Below are 6,337 nucleotides of genomic sequence, written 5' to 3'. Positions count from 1 at the left end.
TGCTTCCTAAAAATAAAGAAAATCGAGTGTGATCCACCAGAATGAATACAAATTTTAGACAGACAATACAAAATCGTTATTACACAGAATTTGACAGAATACAACCGCAGGGGAAAAAAAGGTATGCAATACCTGAAGGACCACTGCATTTCTTTTTACCTAAATGCTGCTTAATACTTAAAAGATATCAAGATTCTAAAAGCTGTTAGCAAAAAAATGGGCTTCAGGGATGTTGGTCTTGCTCTCTTTTTTAAAACTTCTACAAAATCTGAGGTCAACTCAGGTAAAATTTCAGAAACCAGCAGCCTGAAGCCCAACTGGGTTCAAGTCTACCTCAGCCTGCAAGCACACCTACTTACCTTTTTTGCCCTCCACAATAACCACATATTGGGCAATCTCTACAAATACCCATCAACTCCCACACTCTTCCTTATGATTCACAGGAATGGCCTGGCCACCCTTTAAGCTACCAACTAAGACTAGCATCTCTGATCCAGACTAATTTCTACTTATCCCCCCCCCCCCCCAGCCATATCCATCATACAGCTCTCTTTTCACTCAAGATAAAATTTCATGAGCAAAATAGATGTAATGCAGCCAAAATAATTTTTTTATTAATCTGCCTGCCTTTTGTCCATTAGTATAATTATCACCATTTACCTATAAGAAACATAAAATAGTATAATTACCATTCATCCTCCTTGTCATTTATAACCCTATTAAATGCTCCATTGACCCCATTTTTTCAACATCACTACTGCTCTACTTCTTTAACCTTTCTGTCGGGGGGGGTGGGGACAGAGGGGAGTAGATCTAGATTCCTGTTTTTAATCAGTGTGTTGCCCAATATTTTGGGTTATGGTGACTATGAATTCCCAAATCTGTCTTTATATCTTTTGTCCACTATTAAACACAAAGGTTTATTCTCCTTATTTCCCCAAAACTTAGCATTTACCAAGGCCCATGTTTCTTTTCTTACACCTAATTCTTAGCTTTTCTACATAGAGTTTGCCAAAATTAATGTATGACTTAGTTACCTACTCCTATCTTTCATCCAATACTGCACATCATGGTCCAAAGCCCATTCATTCTTCTATTATGACCACCCCACCTTTTTCCTGCATCTTTTTATTATTTGCCTATTACTAAAAAAAATATTTTTGTTACATCCAAGACACTCTAGACATCAGTAACACTGTCATTTTATAAAGGATGCTGTATACCTTCAGTGTTTTGACTCTGTGCAAGAACCAATTCTAGCTGAATGAAAGAGAAGAGGGGAGTAGCCAAAGAGCATACAACATTAACCACATTAGAAAAAACCCTTGCTCTATCTCTGATCCAATCTAGCTACAAAGATGCTGCGCTATTCATTTTTTTGTCCTGTTCTCTGCTGAGCCAGCGTCTCACCATGGAACTGCATTTCTTTTTCTCTTTTGGGATACAAGAACTGCCTGACAGAAACACTAGAATAATCTGTTAAGGTTTACAACAAGTCTTACTGTTTCATCCTTTCTCTAGAGCAGAGTGTAGAATGAGACACATTTTGTGTACAGCTTTGGGTTTTCAAAGTGTATTTTTATAGTAAAATGAAATTTCTGAAATGTTCTGGGGCGAAAAAAAAGCCCAAACAAAACAACTTTTTCCCACACACAAAAAGAAAGGAGCATTTACTACAGCAATACCACAACAAAATTCCACTTAATGGGTTATGGATAAAGAGCCAGGAAGTCCTGGAAGGGTTTGAGGAAAGTTTCCAAACTACCTGGTAGGCTACCACTAAATTGGGCAACAAGCTGCCAGAAAACAAGGTAAGATTCCAATGCCTTTTTCACACCTTTGTGAAGAAAACCAAAAAATACCAGCTCTGTGAAACTTCTGAATTTTGACTGAAACTTCTGAATCTGTACTCTGGTAAGAGCACTCCTCAAGACCTTTTATTTTCTTAAGCCTGTAAGCTTTATCCAGAGTAAAGAATGGACTCACTAGAACCACATCCTTTCTTAAAGTAAGGACAACATCTTTTCAGATATTCGTTTTTGGGCCCAGGCAGCAGCAAAGAATTTTAGGGTTCACTAATTATTTAGACAATTGTGTAACAGAGCATTTTAAATTTTTACTGCTCTATGTGCAACTACATTAGCCACCATGTCTGTTAGCCAGAAAATACAATCTTCTTAACAACTTATATGTTCACACTCCATTTTTCCACAATGAATGGTATCTTCTATTCTCCTTCCAGTTTAGCAGTGCTCAAAGAGCTGTTACTTACACATAATGACACAGAGAGCCCCTCAAAAAACTATATTTCTGCCCCAAAGCCTAACGTTTCATTCAGCAAGCTTTATAAGAGGTTTTCCGTTTTTCAGAATCAATTAATTATTTTAAGACAACTCTGCATTACGGAAATGAAATAAACATTTAAATCTCATATATGATAGAAAGGGATTTGACAGTTAGTCTAAAACAGCAAGATATGGTTATTTTGTCTGTAAAGACAGTATCACTGCCCCAAAACCAATATGCTACTTCAAGGAAGGAAAGAAAATAAAAAAAGCCTACCAGTATAATACTGAGAACAGAAATTCTTCCCTAGAGAAGGCTGTTAGGTAGCTCTTCTCAGTAGCATGTCCCTGCTGTTTCTCCAAAAGTTACCATTGTCTCACATTTAATAGTAGTATGGCTTGTGTTAGCAAGAAAGACCACTTCCTACTGGCAGAATTAGCAACATCTACTTAAACTGAAGCAATATCTTCGACTTAAACGGAAGCTCTGAAGTTGGTAGTCATCAGTACTTTCTTGAGGTTGAAGACCTCAACATTTTTTCCACACAATGTGCAAAATCCTGGCAGCAGGTCTGGCTTCTAACTTCTTTCTTAATTTTTACAGATGCCTTAAAAGCAGTTCACAGACCATGACTTGAAGGTCACTCATCAAGGTTTACTTTGCTACGTGTGACCGGCACCGGTAGAGCAGAAGCTTCAAAAGCAGTTCCACCAAAAGATTTGAAGAGGCAATCCTTATGGCAGACAAGCAGCAACAAGTAGGCAGAGGTGAGCCAACATGTGTGCAACTTCCTTCAGCTGTGTGCACAAGCCATGCTTGTCTATACCCTACCTGTGAATATTAAATAAAAAATGCCTTTCTTTTCTTCCCGAGTAACTGTTTGCACTGAGTAATATGGAACTCAAGGAGACAGAAAGCAGACAAACGCAAATATTCTATAAACAGTCATCAAAACATTAAAAAAAAATTACATAGATACTAATGACTACTTCTTTCCCATCACCCAAATGAATTAAACATTATTAAATTAAGCTCAGAGGAACACTTTCCAAATTGCTACTTCTATTTAAGACTTTGAAGAGTGGTGAGTGTATTTCTTTTTGCTCAAAATGTATCTGCTTGGCTGGTAAAAATATTATTTCCTAGTAACCCTGACTTAATCACGGACTAACAATGACTTTAATACTATAGGATCTAGCTCCTCAACCAAGGATGTAATAAAAACCAATCTGGTGGTGTTTAAACATACTAGAACTGAAACAGTGTTCCAGGCATGTAAAAAAATGAAACCTGGAAAGAATAGGGGGGAAGAAAAAAAAGGAAAGTTGTCAGTCTACTCACCCAGCTCTCCACCTGGATGCTGGAAGACAATACAAATAAAATGGACCTTTTTACACTCTATGTTATGTATACATCCACGAACTATAATATTAATGCCTTCACACTACGCTTCTGAAGTTAAATAGTTGTTTTGAAAAGGCTGCACCATATCTTTCTTTCCAAAGACCAGTGAGAAAACAGCTGAAAGGATGCTGCACTCAAACCTGCCAGACATTCATAGTTGTGTAGACCTGATGCCACATGCCTTAGGGCTGATCTGAAGAGTGGCTTTATGAATGGAATTTATCTCTTGGATCAATGAAGAAAATCACTCCTAGCATGGGTATGTTTCTTTAGGGTTCAGTCCTCCTCCTAACTCCTTCCCAAGTCATCGTATCTATGCCAGGAAACACTGAAGTGCAGACCGAGCCTTTGCACTACATTTCTCTGTGTCCACTTTGAGGATTCTGGTTAAATGGGATTCAAGAGGTTCAAACTGCAAATTCTGCTGCAATCATAAAGGAAAAAAAAAAACCCATAAGAAACCCCCAACCCCCCCAACTGCAACAACGGCTTTGCAGTCATGCCTTTGTTAAGTCAGGAATCACACAAATATATTTAAAGTTGCCAATGCAGCAAACTGAGGGAATTACTGTCACTAACTTCAAACAGCATATCCACATTAGCTAGGTCAGTTCTGTTAACTGCTCGCAGATCAGTCAGTCTTCAGTTTTGACCAAACAAATATGATGGTTAACGAGTCTGGTGCACGATGAGGATTCCCGGAACATTGCTATCTTTACTAAGAAACTGACTGGTTCGAGTCTTACATTCCTCAACACCCTCCCTACTCCCTACTTTTCTTTCTAAATGTAAATTATAGTTCTCAACTTCCAAAGGGTTTGAGAAAGGACCAGACAGCATTCAGAAAGTATCTGAAACAACTACCAGTGTTGGCACTACACTCAAAAAAACCCGAAACACCCAAACCACAAAAAACCCCAACACCAAACCAGTTGTTTAAGCAAGCAACATTTATACTTCTTTGATACTTTGATGTGAAACAAGGGTCTATCTTTTAAACTTTGAAGTCTTTGGAAATAATTAAGCTTGATTTTTATGTTTTGGTTTTTTTTTTTTTAATCTTGATGAGTCAGTGTTGACTCCTCTGCAGTAGGTAAATGGTGCAGAACTTTATCAACAAAACAGAAACTGAAAGTTGGATAAATGTTTTATGCTGCTACAGAACATAAGGGACTGAGACTGACTTTTTTGATTCCCAGTACAAGACCTCCAAACAACACACTACGTTATTGTCGTGTGTTTTGCTACACAAAATTGATTATATTAAAGAGGATATAGAGAAGGGAGCAGATACACCACACTGTAAAGTTACAGGACTTTCCCTGAAGACAGATAGGAAACAGTAGTTCCTTTCCGGGAGCCACCAAGAACATGAGAGGCCTTTTCCATTAATCCTTCACAGTGTGGGGCATTATGACATACATTTCAATACATTTTGAAACTGCTAAAATTTCATATACAAACAAGCAATCTTAAAAATGTCAATTTTGGTAAACTAACATTACCAGTTAAAGAAATAATTAAGCTTTTTAACACCGGTTCTTTTTTCTTACTTCGCAAAAACCTTGTACCGAAACAGCAACACTCTACCAAAACTTAAGAGATATTTCAGAAAGTGATTATATTTCAGTAAAAATAATCAATTCACTAGGAAAAGTAATGGCTTTACTAGGCCTGTTTTTTAATTCTAGAACTTAGAAGGAATTTAGCATTTTTTCCCCAAATATTTCTCACTGAATTGTCTGAACACAGATTAACCTCGGGGAAAAGGTAGGATAGCCTGGTAGTAACTGTGTCCTACGACAGGGGAGAAGCTGTGCAGGTCCCATCTCAACATCCCACATGCATCTACTGAAACTATGCAGATGACAAAACTCGTGTTAAAAAAAAAAAGAAGAGCAAGGAACAGAGAACTCTAAGAACATCCTTTTGTTTCAGCCAACTTTACCCCGAGACCTGAACGCATTACATTTTTTTTTTTTAAATCTACAAATTCCACTACCGTTTGTGAACTTTCTCCAGGAATTAGGGGTGCTTTTATTATTATCTTCATAGGCATTACTAGAATTCTTCAAAGCCGACAGTAAGTTATAGAGAAGGCTATTACTCCTTTTCTTCAGCCAGGGCAGGTACACAGACTGATTTCTTGTACGTCACCTGTATCAGTACGTCTCTGCACTATAGCTTGCAACTGTAGTTTTGAAAGAATACAAATACCCCAGGTTCCATGGTTATTGATGCTTTATCCCTTGCCATATCCTGAACATATTATGCACCTGCTGCAATAGCCAAAGAACCAGTTTACAAATGAAATGTTGTGGCTTTGTCCCAACCCTGTCCCCCCACTTTTGAGAAGTCTATTTGTGACTCCCATCTTCTTCACAGAAAAACCCCAACTTTTGCTCATGTTTCCACGAGCTATGTAAAATAATGGTGCAAGATGCTGATGAAATACATTTAAGAAATACGTTTCCTGCCCTAGTCTTTAAAGTTCCTTTGAAGATTTGCGGCAAAACACGACCGAGCTGCAAGAAAAATATCTTTTAGCCAGTGAAACTGCTGCATCATTTTTCCCGTGGGCCACACGCTGGGTTGCTGGTGACACAGGCACACGAACGCGAACAACCGTGGCTGTCCGCAGACGCGC

Source organism: Egretta garzetta, unplaced genomic scaffold (assembly GCF_000687185.1).
Source record: "Egretta garzetta isolate BGI_Z169 unplaced genomic scaffold, ASM68718v1 scaffold30, whole genome shotgun sequence".
In the NCBI taxonomy this organism is placed as follows: domain Eukaryota; kingdom Metazoa; phylum Chordata; class Aves; order Pelecaniformes; family Ardeidae; genus Egretta; species Egretta garzetta.
Note: the sequence above shows the minus strand (reverse complement) of the source record.